The sequence below is a fragment of the Humulus lupulus genome, chromosome 5 (genome assembly GCF_963169125.1).
Source record: "Humulus lupulus chromosome 5, drHumLupu1.1, whole genome shotgun sequence".
In the NCBI taxonomy this organism is placed as follows: Eukaryota; Viridiplantae; Streptophyta; class Magnoliopsida; order Rosales; family Cannabaceae; genus Humulus; species Humulus lupulus.
Window position 1 is genome coordinate 209,117,306 of NC_084797.1, and position 11,341 is coordinate 209,128,646.

Genomic DNA, 11,341 nt, shown 5'->3' on the forward strand with positions numbered 1-11,341 from the left:
AACGTGTTCATAAGGATCTTCGGGAGAGGATTCTATCTAAGTCTCACTTCGGGAGGAAGTGTGCACTCGCTATTCTTTGAAGGGAGTTCAAGAGAATCAGCGTTTCATCAAACCAGATTCGTAGAGAAGAGTACAACAAGATTGCAGCAATAGTTTAAGAGGGAGTCTTACATTGTTTAAGTCAATGCTTTTGTACACTTTGTTTCTTTACTAATTGGTTTATTCTCTGGGCGTGGCCCCAAGGAGTAGGTTATCCGAAAGGGTTTTTGAACCTTGTAAAAATTCACTGTGTTCTTTAATTTTTGCACTGTCTATTTATTGTGTTCAGTTTTGTCGTGACAAGTTCGGATTCTGTTCCGACAGAACTGCTATCTGTGTAAACAATTAATTACCATTCTGCATTTTAATTAATTCATGGTTTAATTAATTTGGTAATTACTAAAAACGGAATTTCATATTCAATAATGTGTAACAAAGAACAAAAAATGAAGATAAACACAAGATATATGTATGAAGAATTATACAAACAATGAGAAGATAAGAGACACTGATTTACGTGGTTCAGTATCACAAGGATACCTACTCCACAGGAGAGAACAACCCAATAGGCTTAGCTTCTTTATTGATGCTGAACTAGTACATCAACACTTCCAAGTGAATACAAAGTCTTCAGAGGAGTCTTGTTCCATAACTTCAAAACAGAAAAGAAAACAGAGAAAAAAAAAATTCTGACTTATAAACTCTCCTTTTACAAAACAGTAAACTAAAACTCTTCAAATCATCTCATGCCTTGTCCTCTTCCAAAACTTCATCTATTTATAGAGCTTAAGTATTGCTGAGTTGACCGTTATTTCTGTTAGTACTAGATAATGAGTTTGTTAAGTGTTAAAACCCCAACAATTCCACTTGTTTTAGTCACTTAGCAAAATGTAAGAATCTCAAGCCATATTGTAAAACTGCTCCCTAAGTCCAATGAATTTTATCTCCCCTGAGAGAGATATCAACAATCTTCAATTTTCAATAAGTTTAGACAGAGCCTAAACTTTTCCTGCGTAACACTTTTGGTAAAGATGTCAGCTGGGTTCTTGTGAGTGCTAATCTTCTGAACAGCAACATCTTTGTTTCCAACAATGTCTCTAATAAAGTGCAACTTTATATCTATGTGCTTTGATCTCTCATGAAGCATGGGATTCTTCATGAGATGAAGAGCACTTTGATTATCGCAATGTAAGGTGATATCCTGTGATTGGAATTCGAGCTCCTTGGTGAGACCTTTTAATGAAATAGCTTCTTTTATAGCTTCTGTAGCTGCCATATACTCAGCCTCTGTAGTTAAAGAGCAACTGCCTTTTGAAGATTTGATTTCCAACTTACACATCCTCCCAAAACATGGAATACAAAGCCTGTCAATGACCTTCTTGTGTGTAAGTTTGCAGCATAGTCTGAGTCCACATATCCATTTACTTGTACTGAATGCTTATCATCTCTACAGAATACAAGTCCCATATTTAAGCTGCCTTTGACATACCTCATTATCCATTTGAGTGTTGTCCAATGTTCTTCTCCTGGATTGGCAATAAACCGACTAACAACACTCATGGCATGTGCCAAATCTGGTATAGTGCAAACCATGGCATACATTAAGCTTCCAACCCCACTTGCATATGGAATTCTGCTCATATGTTCTTATTCATCATCTGTACTGAGTGATTGTTTCAGTGTAAGCTTGAAATGTTGGTGAAGAGGTGTCCCTACTGGTTTAGAATCCTTCATTCCAAATTTGTTGAGGAGTTTCTGTAAGTATCCCTTTTGAGACAAAAAAATGGTGTGTGGTCTTTGTCTCCTAATATCAATGCCTAGAATTCTTTTAGCTTCACCTAGGTCCTTCATCTCAAATTCCTCTTTGAGTTTCAACTTCAATTTATTCAGTTCTGATCTTTCTTTGCCTACAATCAAAATATCATCTACATAGAGTAGGAGATATAACAGTCCATTCATGTATATACATGGGTCATACTTGTTCTTGGCATATCCAATCTTGTGCATAAATTCATCGAATCTTCTGTTCCATTGTCTAGGAGCCTGCCTCAAACCGTACAGAGATTTCTTGAGTAAACATAACTTGTTGTTGTTCTTGTCTTCATAACGTTCAAGTAGCTGCATGTAAATCTCCTCATCCAAATTCCCATGTAAGAATGTTGTACGTACATCCATTTGATCTACCTCCAAATCTAATTGAGTTGTTTTAGCCATTATTGCTCTTATTGAGGTTTGCTTAACAACAGGTGAGAAAATCTCATTGAAGTTTGTCCCTTCCTGTTGTGTGAAGCCTTTGCCAACAAGTCTTGCTTTGAATCTTACACTTTCGATACCAGGAACACCCTCTTTCTTCTTAAATATCCATTTACAGCCAACCAATCTTTTATTTTCTGGTTTATTCACTAGCACCCAAGTTTTGTTCCTTTCAAGAGACATCATTTCTTCTTGTATAGCTTGTAACCAGGCTGTACTTTCATTGCTGTTAATGGCTTCATGATAGCTTGAAGGTTCTGAGCTATCTATGTCATCAACTACTGAAAGTGCATAGGCAATGAAGTCAGCATAGACGAATCTGTCAGGAGGCCTTGTCTCTCTTTGTTCTCTATCCCTAGCAAGCTGATATGAACTCAGATTATCTCTCAACTCTGAGGTTGATGTTGATCATTGACTGCTATGGATTGTAAAGATTCTTGATCGTTATCCACCTTAATCTGCAATTTTCCATATGATTTTGAAACAATTTTACCTGATTCAGAGACAGCAACTTTCTTCATGGCCATCTCAGATTCTTTAAATGTTACATCCCTGCTGATCAAGCACTTCTTGTGACCTGGTTCTAAGCACCAGAGCTTGTACCCTTTTACTCCATCCGGGTATCCCAAAAACATACACTTGGTGCCCTTGGTTGAAGTTTATCTTGTCTGATATGAGCATAGGCTGTACAGTCTAACACTCTTAAATGTTCATACTTGGGAGTCTGTCCTGTCCACATCTCTTGAGGGGTCTTGAAATTTATAGCTGAAGAAGGACACCTATTTATTAGATAACAGGCTGTTTTAGCTGCTTCTCCCCAGAATTGCCTTGTCAAACCAGCCCCTTGTAACATACATTTTACTCTCTCTAGAATGGTTCGATTCATACATTCTGCCTGTCCATTTTGCTGTGGGGTACCTGCAATATTCAAGTGTCTTGCTATGCCTTCTTCCCTGCAAAACTTGTTAAACTCATTAGAACAAAACTCAAGGCCATTATCTATTCTTAGTTTCTTAATTTTATTTCCTGTCAGATTTTCAATTAATTTCTTCCAAGTAACAAAAGTATTTAAAGCTTGGTCCTTACTTTTGAGTAAAAATATCCATATCCTTGAGTAGTCATCAATGATGCTCATAAAATAGTTGGCACCACCTAAAGTTTGAATTTTAGATGCACCCCATAGGTCCGAGTGAATATAATCTAACCTTTGTTTTCATGTATGAATACCAGCCCTGAATTTTACCTTGCAACTCTTACCATAAATGCAATCCTCACAAAAATCTAGCTTGCTTTTGAGACGTTCCTTGAATACCCCCTGTTTATCAAGTTCCAACAAGCCGCTTTCACTGACATGACCCAATCTAAGGTGCCATAGCTTAGTTGAGTTATCTTCTTTTGAGTGTTCAGCAGAAGCAACACTTCCAATCACTGCTTTACCATCAAGAAAGTATAAACCATTGTTTAACTTTCCTTTCATCACAATTAATGATCCCTTTACGATTTTAAGTACACCATCATCAATCTTAATTGTAAATCCATGTTTATCAAACATTCCAATCGATAGCAAATTTCTTTTCAACTCTAGAACATATCTAATGTTCTGCATTGTTCTTACTGCACCATCATGAAACTTCATTGTGAACGAGCCTATTCCTTTAACCTCACATGACTTGTTAACCTTTATACTCTAGGCCATTGTCAGTAAACACAAAACTGCACAATACTCTAGGCCATTGTCAGTTCTTAACCTTTATATTTTTTTACCAGTTTGGTTTTGAATGAGCATTTTTCATTGATTGAATGTCTCAAATACATTATTATTATTCTTCAGAATATAAACCCAAAGCTTTGTAGAAAAATCATCAACAAAGATTAAGAAATACCTGGCTCCCGACTGTGAAGGAACTCTTGCTGGCCCCCAAAGATCCGAGTGTATATAATCAAGTGTCCCCTTTGTTCTTTGCTGCCCTACACTGAACTTAACTCTGCAAGCCTTCCCATATACATAATTCTCACAGAAATCTAAGCCTTCAAGCTTGTCCTTTCCCAATAGACCTTGCTTGTGTAGCTCAGCCAATCCCCTCTCACTCACATGCCCAAGCCTCATATGCCATATAGCAATTTTGTTCACCTTCTGTTTTGAAATATTTGCATTAGACATTTCAACAGTCTTGCCTTCCAGTAAGTAAATTCCATTCTTTCTGCTCCCCTTCATAGCAATCATAGATCCCTTTAAAACCTTCATTATGCCATTTTCAACTTTAATATGAAAACCCTGATCATCAAGCATTCCTACTAATATGAGATTTCTCTCTAACTCAGGTACCAGCCTAACATCTTTCAGCATTCTTTCAATGCCATCATGAAATCTAATTTTCACATTACCTCTCCATGTCATTTTACATTATTTATTGTCACCAAGCAGTACCTTTCCACCATCTTCTTGTCTAAAAGACTCAAACCAAGATCGATTTGGAGTCATATGGAATGAACATCCTGAATCCAGGATCCATTCATCATCCGAGGCAGAAGATGATACCAGTAATGCATCTGAGGACTCATATCCATCACTAGCCACAGAGGCATCTGCAATCTGTTTAAGCCTTTCTAGACACAACCTTCGAATATGTCCTTCTTTGTGGCAGTGATAGCATTTAATAGTATTCGAATTTGATTTTCTTGATGCAGACTTGGATCTTGATCTGCCAGACTTCCCATTCTTTTGATGTTCTTTCGTTTCATATCTCCCTCTAATAGTGAGACCTTCACCATTACTCTGAATATTAGCATCCTTCCTTTGATTCAACTCCCTTGAATTTAAAGCAGATTGGACATCATCAAGAGTCACAGTGTCTCTTCCATACAGCAAAGTTTCTTTGAAATTCTCTTAAGACTTAGGATGTGAACTCAGTAGTAACAAGGCTTGATCCTCATCTTGGCTTTGTTACTCCACTTCTCCAATCAGATAATACATGCCATTCTCTTGCATCCCTTTCATGAATATCATGGAGCCCTTTCGGACTTTCAGAACTCCATTCTCCCATTTGAACACATAGCCTTGTTTGTCAAACTCACTCAGAGAAATAAAATTTATCTTCATGCACTTCTACAAGCCTTGCATTGTTGATGACTCTGTCAGAGTAATTTTATCTCTTCAATAAAGTTGAAGTTTAATTTGAACAATATGAGAAGGTTAAGATGCTTCCGAGTAAAAAAAAGAGAGAGGGACAGGCGGGTTGATTTGAAAATGAAAATTTAGAAAGAATTATGTTTGGATTAAAGCTTGAAATTTGAAAAGGTTTGTTGATCATATTTGAAAAGCTTATTGAAGTATTTGTCAGTTCTCCCCCATTTGGTTTATTATCAAATGCACACTCTTCTGCACATGATTGATGGTTATGCACATTGTTTCATTTTTATCTCAAATTATTGGTCTGCTTTGAAGTTGTGGTTCCAATTTATATTGATGTATTATTTTAAAATTTGGGGCACCAAGTTTGGACTAAATTTTTGGAATTTAAAAGCGGCTAGTGGTTTGATTGTAGGGTTAGTTTGTGCATTTCATGTTCTGAATTGATTGTAGAATTATCTGATTGGTGAATTGTTTTCCATATTGAAAAGTAATTATTAGGTTTTAGTTTTGTTTCACTATTTTACTTATGTTTCTTGTGTTAGGTTATCGTTGGCTGTTGGACAGGTTTTCGAAATGGTTGATCCAAAGAAATTGGATTACAAATGCTCGCCTCATAGGCTTTTCTCAATTTTTTCCAATTTGAATAGGGCACAGAAAGAGGTGGTAAAACAAATGGGGTTCAGCACACTTCTGGGGATGAAAGATTGTACCGTTAGAAGAAATCTGATAACATGGTTGGTGTCTAGGTTCAACGTTGAAGATAGTTGTTTGGATGTCCACGGTAAACAATTTAAGTTAGATAGTAAAAATTTTACTGCTACCATGGGTGTTAAGGATGGAGTTCAAGATTTACTGGACAGTGTTAGTGGCGATGAGCCGAATGAGAAGGGGGAAATATTAACTATGTCAGTTCTAGAGGTCAAACTAAAAGAAAATCGATCAACCAACATGTCTATCATTCGAGACTTCCTTTTGTTCCTTGTCTCCTCCTTTCTGATGCGGAAAAAGGGACTAAAAATTTCTTGGGAGTTCGACGGTCCTATACTTGCCATAAAAGACATTGCAACTGTCTCTCGAGTTAATTGGGCCTCAATGTCGTACAATTATCTGTGGAAAAGCCTTCGACAGTTTCGTGCCAAACCAACCCAATTTGTGGGAGGATGCATCTACTTCTTGCAGGTACGTTTTGTTAATAATTAGGTGATGTAATTGTTATACCATACACTAGTGTATTAAATATGTTTTGTCTTTGTACACTCTGTAGATGTTTTATTGTCATCACATTTCCTGGAAGGAAGGCTATGTCGATAGAAGTCTCTGCCCTTTAAATGTTTGGTCCGAAGATGATTTTAGGGCCGTCCTTGATTGGGTAGAGCAGCAAGGGGGGTTTCAGTCAAACTCAGTAAGTGGATGATGGATTTTTCTAGGATTAGTAATTTTTATAGTGAATGAGTTTCTCATTTGTAATAATTAATGCTTTTTTTTGCTATTTATTTGGTTTTGCAGATACCAATGTTAGAATTGCAGGATGGGTTGGTTGAGTTAAAGTTGCCCGCCACGATCTCATCTCTATGTATTATGGTTGCATCACTGCAGAAGAAAATGATCGATCAGGAGAATCAAATTGTTAAATTAGAAGAGGAGATTCAAAGGAAAATGTCTAGGGAATTTGAAAGATTACGTAAAAGCTTGAGTCCTCCAATAAGTTCAATTGCTGCTGGTCCTGCCATTCCCAACTCCCGGAAAGAGAAGGAGCCTCACAGAGGGGATGGAAGGAAGTTTATGGATGACCCTATAGAGGGGAACCTACAGTTGAATGATGGGACAAGGTGGATGAAGGTTTGGAGTCGGAGTGACCCAATGTTGATCGAGTGTGGTGCTGGTTTTATGGATGAAGTTGAAAATTCTTTTGCAAAAGATCCCCTTTCATACAATGACAACAACGGAGTGGAAATGGAGCATGATTTGAATGATTGTCAACCTATGGCTGCACCCCCTAGTGAACAGAACGATGTGGTCGAAGCAGTTATTGAAATGGCTGATTCGCAGACTAAGTCAACAGGTTCCGACAAGGAGACCAAAGCAGTGTCAGTAAAAAAAAGATTATTCAAAACAACTGCTCAACGTAGACCTGTTGAGAAGGAGAGGGAAGGGGTGAACACGGGAAAAGGGAAGGAAATAGTCTTGTATAACATGATTTCTCAACCTAATATCGATGGTGGTACGTGTGATCCTGTCATTCACAAAATAGAGGATGATGACAACTTCAAGATTGATCCTGCCATTCGTAAAAGAGATGCAGAACTATGCAAAGAGGACAAGTTATTTGCGAATATGGTTGCCACATATATGGGAAGCGACGGCTACCAGGTTGGGGCATTCAAATTCAAACAACCGGTATCCGTGGCTAGTTTCCAGCTTGGACTTTTCCTTTTTGATAATAGTTTGTCATTGAGGTACGTGAAACTATCACATGTAGTAGCAGGGTTTTATTTTGTAAACTTTTTAGTTATGTGAAGAGTTTCCATTTTGGTAGAGTTTGCTAACTATCCCACACTTTACTTTGCAAGGATGTTTTGGTGGATAGTCAAGTGGTAAAGTTGGAACGTTGGTACTTCAGAAGCCTCAGACCAGAAGGTCATGTGGACGTGAAGGTAAGACCTTCTGCTTATGTAAAGATAATGAGTGATTTATACTATGTATTAATTCAATGAGGTTGGGATTGATGGTTGGACTCTCTCTTTTTACCACTTGCCAGATTATTGATGCTTCTGGGTCTGTATTACGAGGAAGATATGCATGTGATGTCCCCCGACTTGAAGATATGAAGACTCTCATTTTGGCATCCTTTGCCCCCCATATGGTAAGGTCTAATACATACTCCTTTTGCTTCATTCAATATTGAAGTGCTCCTTGGTTGCAACTCCTGATTTTGCTTAAATGTGAACTTTCGACATAGCAACGTGGTCAGGGTGGGGAGTTTTGGGAGATTGGGAGCTTTGACTTCCTCGGTGGAGAAGTGGATGTGACAAAGTTACTAAAGGAAGCGGATAAGGTATTCACTTTTAAGACTTACTCTTACCTTGTTTACAATTGGATAATAAACTTGATAATTGTGTGATATTCGCCCTGTTATAGATCTTAGTCTCTTTGAAGGACGTGGAAAACAGTCATTGGATACTTTGTGTTTTGGACATGAAGAAAAAGTTCGCATCATACTGGGACTCTATGAAGACCGGACGTTCGAAAATGCACAGGATCCATTTGCTTATCGGAATGGTGGGTGTGTGTTTTCATCTTAATATGATTCTTATTAAAAGCTTCCCAAGAATACATCATTTGTACTTCTTGTTACAGTTGAATAAGCTAGATGACTTGTTACTATCGACGATGGATGATGTATACGTAGGTCAACCGTTGTTCAAAGTTTTTGGTATAGTCCCCGCTCCACCACTACCCCAGCAGAATAATGGCCATGATTGTGGTATTTTCTTCATGCACTATATGGAGTGCATTGTATTTGGACAATCTCCTCGCACCACCTACGTAAGTGCATTAAGGATTTGTGACAATACAAAGCAAACATTTATATTAAATATTAATCAATGTAACGTAACGGTTTGTTGGGTAGTAGTTGACTTGATTCTTATATTTTGCAGAAGGTTGACCATAGTGAAAGATTCCAGTTAGCAGTCAATATTGTTACATCCGAGTCAAACAGGCTGTGTTTGAAGGCCACACGAGATGCGGCTGATTATTACAAGACATGTTTAAGTGAAGGTAGTCCAAGCTTAAAGAAAGGTGTTTGTCTCCCCCCAAGTCATTCACCTTCCATTTCCATGCATTCAGCGAAAAAAGGAAGAGGCCAACCCTGGTCTAATCCTCGTAAGAGAAAAAGAAAGCCATGAATGAGTTCCACTTCTTCCTCAGTTGTGTCTGGTAGTAGGCGCTGTAGAACTAACATGTAGGAGTTGTTCGTTTTTGATCCCCAACATATTCTACCCCCTTTCACTAAATTATTCGTTAGTTTTGTAAATATTTTTTGGGAATCAATTTATGTTCAGTGGGGATGTTTTTGTTCTCCTTGTATTGGCACATATGTGGAATTAGAATTCCAAACAGAGGACGATTTCACTATGGAAATTTTTTGTAATTAAGTGAAACGAATGTATTTTATGGTGGGGTGGAACGAGAGAGGAATACAACTAGTTTACTACCAACTATTTCAATTATACATACCATCATTCATGGCCTTCCCAAGTACCAATTGCTATTTAAAGTTTTACTTCCCGTAAGACTACATGTTACTTTAGCCCAGATAATACTTACCTGGTACAACAACAAAAAATGCGTTCCTATTCCAAATAATGGCCTGGCATAGAACCAAAAATACGTGTAGTTGGACATTAATGCTACCCTTGTTATATGATCAATCATCTTCCAAGTTCACATCGACACACCCTTTGCCTCAATTACGAATTATTTTTCCATTGTTCCCCCGTTTCCCACGCGAGTGGGTTAGTTTTTTTTTTTTTTTTTTTATGTTTTTTGGGTCCGAGAACTCACTATATCTTCACCTAGTTTTCCATAAACTATTTCAATTTGACGAACCATAAGTCCGACACACCCCGAGTACCAAATGTTTTTTAAACTTTAACTTTCCGTAAGACAACATTTACCTTCGCTTCTGAGATAAGTTACAAGTTACAACACAAAAAAGATGTGAATTTCCATAAATGAGGCATGTTTACATTAATGCTACCCTTCATCTTGATATATGCTCATTCATTTTGAGTTTGGTAGGAGTTTGAGCTATGTTTTCGCACACATCATGTGGGACCCCCGTAAGTACCATACCTCTTTAATTCCATCACGAGTGTTGACTCAGTGAAATAAGGGGTACATGTGTATAATCCACGCCAAAGATATTAGGGATTGTACACGGATGAAAGAACCATGAGAATATGTTAAACGAAGATCCTCAAATCATTTAGTGCAATCTTTTGTTCACCTACCACGGATACCAAATTCATTTACCAAAAGAGGGTAGAAGACAAGTATATTTGTTGAAATCACTTTTCTATGACCACCCAGGGAGTTTGCCTCCAACTAACAAACAACAGTTATACTATACGTACAACATACATGTCTCCAAGTGGCCCACCCATGCATGCAAAATAATGATTCTTGTGAGGGGTGCAAGATACTTTATACCACTTTAAAAGTCTGACGATTTGGGAAACAATTAGTGCAAGCACCATTCACCCATTGCTTTTACCTCTGCCAGTAATTGAAATACGTACATCCACTAAGACATGTATTCTGAAAATAACCCCATGGCTTCCTCAAGGAAGGATTCAAAGAAGGAGGATGAAAAGTTACACATCCAGACTAAGTCCAACAGTCCAAAAGTTGTCCCAGAAAGCTGGGATACTACCATCGACAATTACGTACAGTCTCTGGGGAACTCAGTACATGTTCAAGTCAGCGAACCAGCACCTGGGATCAAGTTGACAACCATCGCTCCTCATGAAGTTGTTCGTAACCCCGTCGAACCGAAACCTAGGAGAGCAGAACCAGTAGATGTTCAATGTTTCATTGCAGAGAAAATACGCAAGTTCGACGAAGCAATGGAGTAGGCTCAATCCATGCGTAAGGAAATTGAGAAGATTGGAATAAAATGGTGCACTGTGAATGGAATGCAAGATGCAGTTGACACTATGGTTCTGTGTTTCCAAGAGTTGGAGGACATAGTGGACCCTGAACTTAATGCATTAGTCATTTAATTAAGCTATTACTGATATTAATCATGTAGGTGGTTCAACTAGTAAGTTCTTTTCATGGAGTATAAAACTATGGGTATAACCTTTTGTGGTCATCGGAAGAGGGAAATTGCCATTTTAAATATACTATATA